This window comes from Pipra filicauda, unplaced genomic scaffold (assembly GCF_003945595.2).
Source record: "Pipra filicauda isolate LSUMZ 115617 unplaced genomic scaffold, ASM394559v2 scaffold25_size4600443_pilon, whole genome shotgun sequence".
Lineage (NCBI taxonomy): Eukaryota > Metazoa > Chordata > Aves > Passeriformes > Pipridae > Pipra > Pipra filicauda.
Window position 1 is genome coordinate 1,469,100 of NW_024104376.1, and position 16,085 is coordinate 1,485,184.

The window sequence follows — 16,085 nt, forward strand, 5'->3', positions numbered from 1 at the left end:
TACAAGGAGGTTATGCAAACTTTCCATCCTCACATTAATTGTAGGAGCACCTTGGAGTCCCTGCAAGAAAAAGCCAGACTGCAGTAGGCACTTTGCATGCATACAACAAAGGAGACAGTCTGTTCTCTTGGAGTTTACAATGAAGGAGATAACAGAAATAAATAGATGAGCTTTGAAAGAGCAAGCAGCATAGAAAGCATCTAGCAAAATTATAACACTTTGAGTAAGCTGTGAATGCATGGAAATTGCTTTCTAATTGACATTTTTCTGAAACCCAGACTGCACTGCCTGCCTTCAAGTGGACAGAGGAGTATCACAAAAACCTTCAGTACATTCAGCACAAGCTTGACAGCTACCAATTAACCCATCCATTAACTGAAGAGTTGAGGGAAGAAAAAGGGGCCAGAGTATCATGACCCTCAGTGTTATTATGCTGATTAAAGGCTCTGTAAATTATGGCTGCATCACCTGTAACAGTCTTCTTGCCTACTGTTTCAAGTTTCTTTGCTGTTTTTCAGTTCTAAGAGAAAAATCTTCTGATGATATTAGAATTCTAAAAAATAAATCTTCCTTCTTCAGTAGGCATAGAAGACTCTTCAGCTGATACATAACATCAAAACAAAGCAGGTTTTTGGGGAACAGACATTTGCTTTTATGCCATTTGCTCTACTGAAATAAGGTTGAGGCTTGTATTTGCCATCCAAGATCAATGAGAACTCTCTGATGGGTCTCACTCCACACAGCTTTATAAAGCAATGATGTCTTCAGTCTTAGTTTTGAAAAATCTGTATTGCTGAGTCTTGCATTCACTTTATCATGCTGATTTCCAGATTACATGCAAAGCCTTGCATGTAAGTTCCCCAGCTCATGAAGAGAAGTTATAAAGACTGCACTTGCACTTTGAGCAGGAGACAGTATCTTAAATAAAGAAAGGAAAAAAGGTGAGGGAGGAATTTACATTCCTCCATTTTATTTTTAACTACAGAAAACAAAGGAAGAGAAGAAACCTGAAAGGACAAGGATCAATTTCAGAAGGAAAGGATATGTCTCAGAGAAGTAGTGGAAGTACTCAGAACAGCACAAGGGAGTGAGAAGGAAGCATGCAGCACAGAGGATTGGGGTACATCTCCTTGGACAAATGACCATCCCACAATAGGCCTGCAAGGTGCCCCACAGTGCACCCTAGAGCATGTGCTGGGTGTTTCCCATGGGTACCAGCTGGGTTTCCCAAGATTCGGATCCAAGAGCATGCCAGCAGCAGGGAGGCCAGAATCAGCACACTTATTACCAACACTCGCTCTTTTCCTGTAAGTATATCCAGACATTCCAGAGAAGAGATGAGAGCCTCTCACCACTGCAAGTTCCACAAGACGAATGTAACATGCTCGAGAACTGCTCATCAAGGTGGTGGATGCAACCAGCTTGGTTCACTGGGAAAAGTCCATAAAACACAGGAGAGTAAAGTTACGTTAAGAGCTTATGGATTAGCATCCATGATGTCATTTCTAGAAGTGCTACACACTTACCACTTACCACCACTCCCAGATTTCAAAGTGAAGTGACAGCTCTAAGTGCTTTCAAAAAAAACACAGTATAGGATTTTAATATACTTTTCCTGATTCAGAGCATATGAGGATGTCTCATCATTACATGGATGGGGAAGCAATTGCAACTTTTTCAATGTTTTGGCAGAAAAACAAAACCTAGATTAAAAGATATAAATCAAGATTTTATTAGACAATCTTCAGCATGAAAACCCCCCAAACTGTATCATTTTAGAGAAGTTGGTCATCAGGAAAGGACATTGTTTTCTTTTTTTAAGCACGTTAAAAATGGATGAGCACACAGCCCTCCAGCAGCTCCCAGCCTGCCCACCCTCAGAGGTTCAGTTGGAAAACTGTGCTTGGAAAACATCTACAAAAATGTTGGCAACTGTATATCATCTTTTCCCCAAAAGACCTAATGGGCTTTTATTATCCAAATAGATCAGATGGCTTGGAAAATCCACATCTGTACTGAGCTGCTGAATGGGAAATGAGATCAAAATGTGAAACTAAGAACTTCTGATACTTTTTTCGTGACATTAAAACCAGAGAGAAGAGAAGGAGGTTTAGCTTCTCCATTCCCCCCTCATTCCCTCACCTCCTGAAGCTCCAGCAGAAGGAGGCTGTCAGTGACAGAACAAGCTCCCCATAGGGCCAGTGAGCCCTTTCCCAGCTGAATACATGGGAAAGAAATGAAGAGCTTTGGTTTCCAGAGTCCAGCCCTTGTGATGGTCTCAGTACCAGCATTATACTCAAAGAGACAAATCAATCCTTACAATCCAGAGAGAGAAAGAAAAATATGAACAAAGAACATTCCACTGGTATTTTTTTAAACCAGAGACAATTCTTTTAACATAAGGCCTGTTTTCATCAATTTAAATTCATTTTTTAAATACAACTTCAGGGCTTATTAGAAGGAATGTTAAGATTAAACTCAGCACACAAGTTTCTCCGCTCATAGTCTTTTCCCTTCTGGATGATACAAAAAAAAACCTGCACACTTCCTTTTTTGCTCTGGCAGTGACTGCTGTTGTTATTATTTTCCTCCCTCTCAGCTGATGCTGCCAGTTGAGCATGGAAAGACACACGAATGGAGAAAATCAACAGGAGAAAAGGCTTTTGGAGTGAAAGTCACCTTATATCACTTAAAGTTGCTAGGATTAGCTCATTTGAACTCCTATGGATTTGGGAGGTGTGGTGTTTGCAGATAAATCCACCTTTTCTTCAGTGATATGGTTCGTTCACTATAATAAAGTTTTCACCAGGATGAATTTGAGTTTAGTTTTAAGCTTCCTAGTTCCTCTTGTTGTATGCTAGCACAGAGTGCTCTGTGCAAACCTGAATGTCTCCTTAGCAGTCAAGAAGGCAGGTACTAACTCAAGCTGAATCCTCAAAATATAACCAGAGAGACCATTTCTGGGATACATAAAAAATTAGACACATGCAGCCCAGAGCAATAAAAAATAATGTGAAGTGGGAGGTGTTTTTCTGTGCAAACAACTGACTATTGAGATGGAAAAGCCTCATTAAAGAAACATAAAACTTAGAACTAATTGGATCCGCATAATTATTCAGATCTGCAAAAGTCAAGACAGTCCTGAGATAAGCTTTCTGTATAGTTCTCTTCTGATGTGGAACTGTGATAAAGCACTTGGAGTGAATAATCACCTTATTCCCAGAGCCAGATAACAGGCCATACACAAATATTTATCTTCATCCAGTTATCAGCAGCAAAGCCAATACTGAATTCCTCATTCCCCTCTCCTGTAGTCTGGGTCTTTTAGGGAATGGGCAGGCTTGTAGCCCGGATATAGAAATAGCACAAATGTCACACTTGTGCCTCATCCCAATGCTGGGGGTCTTTGTCAAAGAGGGAACATCTTGTAGGTGCAAAACTTGCAAAACCAAGGCAGACACAACTGAACCACGTTATGGAGACAGTGGACAACATTTAATCGGCTGGACTTGAACCTCTATCTGGGTCAAGCTACATAAGACTCCCATGCCTTATTCATCCCCTTAGGGATCTAAAGTTGTGTCAGCCTACAGTCTGTACTCCCATGCTTTACACCGAAAATTACCTCAGTGTTCTCTTTTCATGACTCTTTTTATGTCGGTTCAGAGTATAACCAGTGCATAGGGCTAGTGCCCTAGAGTGCATAGAGCTAATCTGAAAATTAGCTCCTCTCCCACTGGAGTCAATAAGACATTAGCCATTTTGATTCACGGGGACCAGGATTTCAGGCAAAGTGCTTAGGAAAGCAGGAAGTAAGTTGGAAGAGAGGAAAAAGTGCCATCTAGACAGCCCAGGCACTACCTGTCTACTGGCAATAAAGGAAAGCAATATCTCCTGTGTTGTATCTACAGCTGAAACTGCTAAGGTCTGTGGGTAGAAACTGTGCTGTCCTCCATCTCATGAAACCTCAAGGTTTCCCCCTTTCTCCCACAGCCTACACAGATCTGCAGATTTCACATGGCGAGAAAAGTCCATGATACACTTTGATGATGTGATCACCAGATAGACCGCATTTGCAGTGGTCCTCAGATGAAAACATCACTAGACTTTCTAGTAGGACTCAGGGCAGCTGTAGTTGAAGTGGTGACACTCTTTACACCCATCCACATGCGTTTCCAGTACCCAGCACACTCAGATCCACTTTCCCCAAAACTCCAAAGTGAGAACCTACTACCAGTGTGTAAGTCAGAACCAGGCAAGAGCACTGCCAGAGGCCCTCCTCAAACCTCTCACACATCTACACTCCTTTCTTCTAACCACGGTACATGTCACTAGTTAAGTCAACAGGGAATTCCCTCCTAACCATCCTGTTGTTTCTTACCTTCAGCATCTGCTCCATCATCTTCTCCAGTTAACTTCTCTCCAGCAATTAATTCACAAAAACCCACTTTGGCACAAGCTTCAATGTTTTAATTGTCCAAAATTCAGATGAGATTTCAGGAGTACCTTCTCAGCCAGCAAGATCCACTGCTGTGCTCTCGGCATTTTCCCTGTCCATATGGTGTCAGATGAAGGAATCCAAGAGTCTTACCACTGCCTGTATTTCTTATCAGCTCATTCGCTTTTTTTTTTCTGTAGGCTGAATTTTTAATCATGGTTTTCTACCTCAAGCACAGTCTCACATTCATGTGGTCACACAGTTTTCGAATGATGGTGAACCCATGCATGGCCAGCTTGGTGCCCAGGCAGTGAGACGTTGTAGCCATCCACAACCTGCTGAGTCAGCATTGCTGCATCCCAAATAAGCCCCTCTCTGAAATCAATTCTGATTTCAGCTGGGACCTCTGGGCCTTCTCATAAGACAAATATTTCTCCACGTAAGATCTGCTTGGACCACAGATGAAGGTGGACTCGCTGCATTAGGTATTTGTTTTCCACTGCAACCAAGTTGTTTTTAAATCTCTTACAGTTTTTGCAAGAGCATTAGTTTTACCATCAGCTTCAAGGGGAATTTCTATGCCAGAGTAGCAGATGAGGCAGTCCACCACACTTTCCTCCACCTTTTATTTTTAATCTTACAGTACACACAAATATTAACATATCATCCTGATAAAGCTTTGTTTACTGGCGCAGCGCCAGCCCCTATGCAGTGCCTCCTGCTTGGCAGCCTAATCTCCCAAAGTTCAAGGGATGCAGTCCAAATCTCTTAGCAACATTAAATCTCATTCAATTCACTTCGTTGGGGGACAAAATTATTTTGTTACTGCTGTTTGCCAGTCTGCCATATACAATATGCCATCCAGCAGTCAGGCCATTCAGCCTTTAGATATAGCAAGGAGGCACAGCACAATCCAGAACAGAAGCTCTGGTTAGACTGGGCGTCCTGAGCTGCAATGCAACCCTTTAGCCAAAAACTCCATCAAGTCCTCAGAAAGGTCCACAGTGGCAACAGGTCCAAGCCACTGCTTGTGTTTTAATGGCTTCTGTTGATGGCCCCTGTGGTCTGCACCTAGCAGAGACACCTGTTCCAAGGCATCATTGCTCTCCCTTTGGATTCATATGCCATCCCTGGCTCAAGAGATGCTGGTGCAGCAACCACCAAAGAGATGACCAACACAGCCTGGCCCTAGACTGGAGCTGGTCAAGTCCCCTGCCCACACTAAGTGTATGAATATACATCTCCACGTGGCACTGCTCTATGAATAAAAGGCTGTTATTGCCTCCAAGGGGTGCTCTTTTGTACCTGTAAGAAAGCAGGGAAGTGTATGAGGATATCTTCCAGGTCCGCAGAGAAGAAAAGGAAACTACTACTGAACTCAACTAGAAAATGCTGGGTGCTGTACCCTCCGGGAAGTAGTGGGTTAACATCAGAAGCCTCTTCTATGTGTCATTTTACACAGTATTTATGTTTAATTGCAACACGTGAATCTTTAATTACAAGTCTAAGACATTAAAGGGAAATTAGTTTAGTCCAAATTCATTTTCTTTCCAGAACTGGTCAAAAACAACCAAAGAAGCAGTAATTTGTTTCCACCACACAGCAGGTGGCATTATATCCTTCATTAAATCATAGAGATATGACTAATATTAATCTTCATTTGTATCACTATGCATCAAATTTGGTATCCATCACACCAGCCTTAGCATACTAATTATTTTTAAATGTATTTCATTAATGTGTTAAGACATAAGTAAGAGCAGTGAACAGGATCCAGGTAGGAATCAACCCCTCTCCCACCTCCCCTCCAGACAGTAGATCCCAGCACTTCTCTGAAAGGTCTGCACCACTATTAGAGCCTAATGAAAACATACAGAAAATCTACGCTTATTTTTCATTCTGTTGTTGACTTCCAAAAACCATTGCAAATAAATTCAATGTGTTGGGGAAGAGGGTACTCTTATCTTCATATTTTTTAATATTGAAAGGAGTCATTCTGAAACCAGATGGTAATTTTACTGTTCATAGGCAGCAAAATGAATACTTTTATCAGTTACCCTCTTAGTGTGTCCCCTCTTTGCCTTTTCCAATCTTCACCCTGTATTGCCACCCATTTATTGTAAAATAAACTCCCATCCTGTCTGCTCAGTCCTGGATGAAACACAGTTGCTGGAAGCATGACACTAAATTTAATTTGTGTCTTGTAATGTAAATGTACCCAGAGGTTGAAGCAACAAGCACATGTTTTTTATAAATCAAGTCTTACATACAGCATCTTTTTTTCCCGGACACTCTGAAAGTGCAGGAAAATCAGTATTTTAAAGGGAGCATATAAGTTGAGTTTGACCATCTCTGTTGAAAAATGTCACTATAAATTTGTCAGTGAACTAGGGTGATATTTGAGGTGGCTACTGTGACAAAATATTTTGCAATGAGAAAGCTGCCTTTCTGGGATTTTCAAGATCAGGGAAAAAAAGCATTTCCCTTTAGCTGTAGCAAATACACATCACCTAACCTGTAATTTACCATGTTATCCAGCAGCTAGCTTTGCAAATCCAGCTTTCCAAAACTTAGAGAAGCTATTACCAGCATGGCCTTGCAGCAAAACAAAATCCCAGAGTTACCCTGGCACGCAGGGAAAATCTATGTGCTGAGGATCTAAGGGCACGTCTCTTACTAAGAGGATGATACAAACTCTTGGTTGAGCCCTGGTAGGATAAAGATCCAATTTGTTTCTGTGAGCACTGTGATACTGCTTTTATATTTCTGACGGTGCTATAGATGTACTTTTCTGTGAAAGCAGGAAAATTCCTACTGCCACTGCTGAGATCCAGGTAGGTCTTATAAATATTTACACAATACATAGTAAGCCCAACTGAGCCTTCCTCCTGGTGTCAGCAATGGGGTGAACAATGTGCAGCACAGCTAAGCCAGTGGCTTTAGACTCCAGGGATCTGACTGTGCCATGGGTCCCTCGTGTGGGGTTGGCAAAAGTCGCAAGAGCCCCCATGCTGGTATTGATTTTTATGATTGCTTGGCCACAGCCAAAGCCACTGGAAACCTTGTCTCCAGTTTCCCCAAGCCCTGTGTTCCAGCAATAAATTGGGGTAACCACAGGGGCTGATAATATGAGTGTGCTGTAAAGCTTATGAAGTTAATATTTTAAGTACCTTGAGACCCTGGTATAGACAGAGCTACAGAAGGATTGTCATTTTTGAGCCTGCACAGCCAAAGATCAGCAAACTGATAATATTCACTTTCAGAAAAGAGATTTTTATCTTCTCACATTAAACCTGCCCAGGGTAAACATGTTTCTGTCCTCCTGCTGGTAAAATATGTTGCCATAACTGTTTAGTGTAACATTTGACCTGTTTCTCTTGGATCTTCCTAGATTACGGTCAAGCCATTTGCACTTCAATAGTTCAGGGGCTGCACTGCATTTTCTGGGGCTGGAAAGTAGCTCAGCTGTAAAAACTTGCTGGAGGCTGTAAAATGGCATAAAGAGGCTAAGCCAGGGAGTATTTTTAAAGACAGTTTTGGAGGGAGAAAATCATTATACTTGATTCCTTCCCCTTCTGCCCCTCTTTTGGTTGTGAGCCTAAAAATTATGAAGGTCTTCAAGGTTATCTCTCCAAAATGGCTTAGAAACAAAGCTACAGCAACCATTTGCCAGCTCTCTGACTCAACAGGTAAAGTAGAGAGTCATCAGTGCAAAATTAAATTGTCTGATCAGTATAACACACTGGTGCTATATTGACTCTATATGTTCAAAAAGGTACAGGGAGGAGTAGATATGTGAGGCCTGTAAGCCTAATGCACCAGCTCTGCCAAAAGGGACAGGGAAACTAAGGGCTGTGTGCACCTCTATCACCATACAGACCTTGGCATAGCAGACTCACCATGGTCCCCTAGATTGTACCATCCTACAGAACTGGTCACAAAGTCTTAATACCTCAAAGTCTAATACTATGAAAGTCTAATATTTCTCTGCACAGCGTGCCACTTGGAAGTGCATTGTTTTTCCCAGATTCTCTCCTCCCCTTCCCAAAACACCTCTCAGCTTTGTTAATATAATAAATAAATATACTATTTAATAGCCATGCATTGTTTAAATCCTCATAAACAGCACCATGTCTATTCAGCAACAAATAAAATAGACAAATTAGGCTGCCTGTAACAAATGTGGTTAGAGCCTTCCCAAATCTTCGTTCGCGAAGCCCAGCCATGATGATGATGATAACTTTCCAGGTCTCCAGAGAGCTGGCAAATTGTACCACCAGTCCCTCTAGAATTGCCAAATATCCCCATCAATTCTGTTTACACCATCAGTCTAAAGATGCTCTATTCTACTATAAGGGACAGATAAAGACACATTCTGAAACACATACTACAGTACAGATAAATATAAAAGCTGTCTCAGTGAATTAGTTACATGTGCAAATAGCTTCCTGAAAGAGCAGGCTCAGTTTGACAGCAAAGTTTTGATTCAAAATCAGCAGGAATCACCAAAAAAAAAAAAATCCCCCCTGCTTTGAACCAGGGGCTCTGAACCAGGTCTTTGGTTAATTGGAAATGGATAAACTGGATATGGCACCTGCTGGGCGGTCTTTGGTGGCTAATCTACTCCAGTTGTCCACAAAGGCTTCCAGTCTTGTCACCCTTCATGCCAGACTCAGCAGGGAGGTGAGAGATGAATGCCTCAGAAAGTCAAACCACTAACCCCAGCTCTGTTATCTTCTGGATGGGGTCGGGGCAAAGCCATAGGGGAGCATAGGTGAAGTATGCATTGCCACTGGCCATGCAGCACCTGCCTCCAAATAGGTAGAAGAGATTTTGGTCTCTAGCACTTTCAATCTATGGATACGCGGGAAGAAAAAAAAAAAAACAGGAAAAAAAGCCTTAAAAATTCCAAGGATTTCTATTGAAATAGTGACATAAACTGGTGGAAAAGACTTCTCAAAGAAAGTAACTTTCTCTAGGGAAAAAAATACACGATTTTTCAAGTGCATGCCCCCCCCCCCCCCCCCCCCCCCCCCCCAGTCCTAGCACTAAAGTCCTCTAAAAACCTCCAGAGAGGGTTTTAGCCTGGCTTTTAGGCCAGGCCAAATCCCATTGGTTTGTAGCATAAATCCCACTTTTGTTAATACAGAAGTTGGTTTTTATTCCTTCTGCCAAAGCAACCTGGCCTGCCCAGTCCCGCAGTGAGGTCATAACTCAGGGCTGATCACATCACAGCACGTTGCCATGGCGATGCTTGAACTGTCACAAAGGATGTGCGCTGTGATTTCACAGCAGATGGGCTGTGAGGGAGGAAGCCCTCATTTAAATTTTAAAAATTGCTTTAGTAATTAGCAAGAGCAATAGAAAAAAAGCATCGAAAAGAAAAGAAAAATCCCCAAACTACCACTCTCAGCAAAGGTTACAGGATTCACGTGGGATCTGCAGGCCATCCACAGAGAAGGCCAGGCTGCTGCTCCAAGTTCACTGAATTCATCAGCTCTTTGGGTCGCTGATAGGTGCAAAAATGTCTGGAGCCTGCCTGGCTACAGGAGGCCCAGGGCAGCGGTGGGCGAGCAAAGCCCCCCCTGCGCGTCGGTGCATTTCAAAGCACGCCGGCACCGGGCCAGCGGCCCTTCGCAGCGACCTGATGGGAGTGGCAGAGGGCAGGCGGAGGCTGCCGCAGGTTTTATTGAAACACAAACTGCCTGACAGGAGAGGAGGTGTGACTTCACAAGTTTTTATCAAGGCGTTGGCTCGGTTACTTCTATGGCCCTTCTTAATACAGCACGAGGAGCACAGAGTCACACAGATGTGCTTGCACCCTGTCAGGGACAAGGTGGGGTGTTATCCCTCAAAGGTAAGAGAGAAACACCTCGGCCCCCTAATCCTCACAGCTCAGAAGCACTGATCCCACAATAGCCTACACTAGCCTTGTCCTGTATCCTCATCGGCTCTCTCGCAGAGTGATAACCCATTCCCACCTATTTTCCTGGTACTTGGGAACTGAGACAAACAGTAAACAATGGAGGCAGAGCAGATGCTGTCAAGCTTTCCAGACAGCCCTGGTGCAGCCCTGCTCCCTCCTCAAGCTTCTCCATCCCTGGCAGAGGTGACCTTGAGGAAGCAAAGCCTCGGGTCCCCATCCGCATGACCTCCAACATCTCATTGCAGAGACGCCAGCATCCCCTAGCTCACCACAGCAGCTCTCTTCCACATCACAGCAGCTCAGCAACCTCAAGGCAGAATTAAATGTCTCTCCCTTCTGCCTGCAGCAGACAATGCACGTGGTGTTTCAGGGACCTTGGGCTGAGTCCTCATATTTAATGGGGAGAGCAGACTTCAATGCAGCTTGTTCCTTGTTCATTCAGTGACTAACTGTTGATCTCTCTAAGAATAAGCCAGATGGTTCCCGTGATAAGTGATCAGCTCTCCTGGAGTTTTTGAAACAGAAAAAGACAGATGCCTGCGTGCCTCTTGCCAGGACCCATCTTAAGCTCAGGCGATGAGTGCAAATGCTTAGGGAGGTTGTGTTCAGGGGATTCTCTCCATCCAGGCTTAGCAACTAATCTTCCCCATCAGCCCTTCGTCCTGAAGGGGAGGCATCTTGCCTTCTTTCAGCTTCCCCTGGCTTAAGAGCACTACAAATCATAAGATCAGCCCTTATAATTGGATCAGACTTTGATATTGTTTTCCTTTTCCGTGCATTTATATTAACATCTCATTTTGCAGACAGCACATCTGATCGGTGCTTACTACTTCAGCTTGTATTTGCACACTCTGGCAATTGAGAACACTGACAGGAGAGATAAAGCATTTTAGCAAAGGAGAAAGTTTGTTTTGGGAAGCTGTTTTGAAGGTTGAGGAATGAGTGGCAAATATATAAGGCTGAAGAGCTTTGTTTCTCAGGCACTGATGCAAAGGGCACCAGTCAAGCACCACTTCCTGCTCTCAGCACAGTGATCAAGGTCTCCACAAGAAAGGGAAAAAAGGTAGCAGTGTTTGCCTGCTGACTTCTTTTTAATTTGTGTTTACCTCAATTTCTACTTCTGACTGTAGAGAAAGTCTGATTCTACTACTGAGTTGGCATTAAAAACACCAAGTGAGAGCCAATGAATCACTATACCCATGTAGGTTTAGAAGAACAGGGAGGAGGAGTTAGGAGCAAGGTGTAAAATTAGCAATGGAAGCTGAGCTTGGTTCTCCCCAAAACCAGTTCTAAGGCAGTAGCCTGGCCCACCAGGCTAGGGCTGGTTCACCTGCCCTGGAAGAAGCAAACACATCTGTCTCAAAGCTCACAGCTTCCCCATTTGCTGCTATGTCTTGTAGGCAAAAATCCACTTGATCTCACAGGGTTAGGCCAGCATAAAAATGAGCAACATGTAGGCACGCACTCAACAGAAAACAGTACTTTTATTTGCATGCCTCTGTTGTGGCTCTTAAAGGATGTACATTCCCTTTGAGGATATTTATGAAGTCTCTTCAGAGAGAAATTCGGAGCTGCACCTCCAAGACAGGGAATTAGATCTGTAATGCTGACTCAGCCTGCAATTTCATAGGATTAAACAGTCAGAAACAAACCATTAAGCTGAAAAAGATGGAAATGTATGTGACAATACATATGTCAGACACTCTTCTCCTCACCGTAAAAAAAATATCGGTACACATTTCATTATCTCTGACCAATGTATTATTTCATAGACAAGTTTGAAACTTCATCTGAGGGCTTTATGAGCAGATGTCACTTTAAATCCAGAGACAGTGCACAAAGGGAACAGAGAGGGCACTAGATTTAAAGCAAGCAAGTGGTCTGCTCTCACTTTCCTGGAAATTGTTCATGTATATTCACTGTGTTTTGTAATCAGTGTGGCTTCCATTGTGTTATTAATTAAAAAGAGAGGCCTTATGCAAAAGAAATTTAAAATTGCAAATTTCCTTTTGCATATTCTGTAAAAGCAATTTCCATTTTATGTTACCCGGCATCGTGTTAATGTTAGGTTTTTATAAATGAATTACATATTGAGACTTACATATTGAGTTTTCAGATTGCATTCATCACTGATACTTTTTTTTGCATGATTTCCCCAAGAATCAAGGCTTTTGTAATTATAAACTCTAATCTTAATCACAGTTCTCCCCTCCTTCACTAAACTTTTTATCATTTCTCTTAAATTCAATTACATTTGATAGAATCAAAGCTAATGGACTAACTACTAACTACAAGTTTCCTAAAAGAGAGCATCTGGGATGAGACACCACACAGCCTGATTGTCTCACTGCTCAAGATTCAGAGGAGATATTCAATGACCAAGTTGAAAAACACTCACAAAAACAATTTCTGTGCACTATATTTTGCACTTTGATGTGAGAAAATACCAAGTCAGACACAAGCGGGTATCCTTAGACTTAGATTTAGATCATACAGCCTCTCTAGCAATAATACTGAATACACAGGTGCTCAAAAAGTTGTCCTTAGTTTATTCATTTAGGATGGTAATAACAACTGCTCCAATTTTAAACCCACATCCTCCTCATTTTAAATACAACGAATTATGTCTCATCTTTAATGACCTTCCAGCTAGTAATTTGTGTGACATCATCCACAGTTTTGCAGAAGGTGGCTGAGTCTCACTGCTGGCCTTACTTGGTGCAGGGATCTCTTTGGTCTCAGGTTAGAACTGTTTTTGTTACAACCCGGGCTTAAGGTCTGAAATCCCACACCCGGCTTCCACTGACAGCCCTTTTTTGCACTTGAAAGGCAGAACTAGCTACCATATCACCTAATCAGTCAAAGACCCTTCTGCATTTGGAAATGCAAAAAAAGTTTAACAGGCCTTAAAGTAAGTGTCAGTTAGGACAAGAGCAAGCAGATGATTTTTCACCTGTTTTTCCATTGATTTGCCCTTTCAAGAATATTTTACACTCAAAAGCATAGTAGTCTTATTAACATTTAGGTTTTTCTTTTTTCCAAATCATAGAAAAGGAATTTAAGACAGTAGGAAAAAAGTGTATCCTGTGGAAAAATATCTATGAGCCCTAAAATAACTCTTCCCCTCCCACCTTTCACCCCGAGCATTCAAAATTCAGAAACATTTCCAGGGATGGGCAGCTACTGAAGAGTTAAACAACATATAATCACTAGTATTTATAAGAAAAAGGAATAAAAAAAAAAAATAAAAAAACTCCACACACAACAAAACCCCCCAACAACAACAAGAAAAAAAAACAATTCTAGGCAGGAAAACCGGAATTTGATGAGCATCAGCAAGCTCTAATGGGCATCTTCCAGATGTGGACAAGTGCAGAGGGGATGCTCATGCCCCTGCTTCTCCCTGCCTATCAGTTTCGATCTGAAAAGAACAGGAAAAGTTAGCAGAAATCTCAGGGCTGGTGGCAGCGAGGAAGGAATCCATCCTGTTATCAAATACTTACAGAGAGAGACTGTACTCTGTCAGGCAGTCGAAAACACGCCTACTCAGATAAGGGTATCCCTGCAAAAAAGTCTTTTGACACTGCTTTGACATATTTAAGTTCTTCCGCGATTATTCAGTTACAATAACTTAGAGCTCCTCTTCTGACATTCAAACACGAGCCAGTCCCCCAGTCCTACACGGGGAAGGGAAACAAAATGCCGTCCAGCGAAGTTTCTCAGCTGGGTTAAGGGCTGCAGCCTGGCCACCCCGCTGGCGACACGGGGGAGGGAGAGAGCCGAAGCAAGAAGAGATTTAAAGCCTGTGGAGCTTTAAGTACGCAATTAAAAGATTAATCTAATGCGATCTAGTCAAAGATACCGCATCGTAGATAGTACACCCTTGAAGTTACAATGAGATTATGCTACTCTTAAGTCCTACTAGCCTGGACTTATTGGAAGATCTGCTATCTAGTAGCAAGATACAATCGGTAAATGATTACTTTTAATTAATTCACTGAAGTAAACAAGAAATAGCCTCGGTTCTATCTGTCTACATCTCTTTGGGACAAAGGCAAAGAGTTCAACGACAGTTTTAAATTGGGGAAAGGACTCCTGCGATGCAGCAGAGGAGCAGAGATTGCAGGAGCATCCCTCGGAAATACACACCACCTTCTGCAAAGCAACAAACAACCACCGCCTGAAGCCCACCCCAAAGAGGATGGCTTGGAAAACCTCTATCACAAGCAGAGGATGAAGAAGTGCCTCCCACCTCCCCAGGTAATCTGCGCCGTTTCGGAGAGGTAGCCTCACGGCAACAGCCTCATCCAGCCCCTCGGGATCCCATCGCTGTCCCTATAGCAGGGGTCCAGCCCCCGCCGTCTGTATAGCAGGGATGCGATGCTGAGATAGTGGTCCCGTTCCTACGTCCTAGAACGAGGGTCCAGCCGCTGCCATCCCCACTCAGGGAGGTCCAGCCCACGCGATACTGCACCGAGGGTCCTCACTCCCAGTCCCTCTAGGGTCCACATCCTCCCGGCACCGGGGCCGAGGCGGGGAGGGGGGAGCGCCCCCGCTGCGAGCCCCGACTCCACCCGGAGGATCGGGAGGGTCCGCGTGGTTCCGCTCGTGGAGCGGGATGGGAAGCGCGGCGGGGACCGGCGGAGCGGCCGGCGATGCCACCGGGAACGGGCCGGCGGTGTCACCACGGGGGCAGCGGAGCCCCCTCGGGAAGCGCTCGGGGCACGAGGCCGGGGGGTCGCGAGGGGAACTCGTGGGGCTGAGCCGGGGGAGGCGCGACCGGGGCCGGGCGGGCGACTGGGAGGACGCAGCCCCAGCGCGCAACTTTCGGCCGCGCCGAGGGACCCCGGCGGCCGCGCCGGCGGTGGTATCGTATGCAAATACGCAGACTGACGTCAGAGATCATGTGGGGTTTGGCGTAGATCCCCGCCGATCGAGGGCTCTTTTTTTTTTCCCTTTTTTTTTTTTGCCTTTTTTTTTTTTTTCCCCCTTTTTTTTTTTTTTTTTTTTTTTTGTTTTTCCGCGGCGGGGCCGGGCCGGTGCGTGCGCTCGTGTTGCCCGCGGGCCGGCGCGGCGGGGGCGGGGGGCGCGGGGTCCCGCGGCCGCGGGCGGCGCACGGAGCGGAGCGGCGGGAGCGGAGCCCCGGTGTCCGCTCCGCCCGGGACAGTCGGTGCCGCCGCCCCTGGGCGCAGGTAGGAAACTTCCCAGGCGGGGCCCCCCCTCCCCCGGTGCGCGGCGCTCCCCGCCGCCCCCTCCCTGCGCTCGCCCCGGCCGCTCGCACCCAACTTTTCCTCCCGCGGGAAACCGTCCGGTTCCCGGCACTTCGGCGGGGGCCGGGAGGTTGGGGAAGGGGGAGAACGGGGGGGAGACCGCCGGGGGTGGGAGCCGGGAGGGTTGTTCGGGGTAGGCTCTTTAATTTTTTTATCTATATTTTTAATTTTTGGCCGTGCAGCCTCCTTCCCCTCGCCCTTCTCGCGCTCCCCGCCGCCTCCCGATCGCAAGTTTGGGTGAAGGGGGGGGGGGGAAAAGCGGGAGGAGGAGGAGTGGGGGGGGGGAAACATGTCTACGTTTGTCTATGTCGACATCAGCAACACAAAATATGGCGTCCGCTTTCGACAGGGCGTTACGTAGAGGCGAGCAGGGCGATTTTGTCAGCGCGGTCCCCGCCGAGGAGCCGCGGGCTCCCGGGCCGGGGGGGCAGAGCCGCCCCGGGGCGCAGGA

At 45.0% G+C, this 16,085-nt stretch overlaps 1 protein-coding gene across 1 annotated transcript in view; it reads left to right on the forward strand.

Annotated features, from left to right (window-relative positions):
- Positions 1–15,430: 15,430 nt before the first annotated feature.
- ZHX2 (zinc fingers and homeoboxes 2) overlaps positions 15,431–16,085 on the forward strand; it is a 76,101-nt gene continuing 75,446 nt past the window's right edge. Inside the window, exon 1 of the mRNA XM_027726993.2 lies at positions 15,431–15,556. The gene's annotated coding sequence lies outside the window, so the exon portion shown is untranslated. The remainder of the gene's footprint in view (positions 15,557–16,085) is intronic.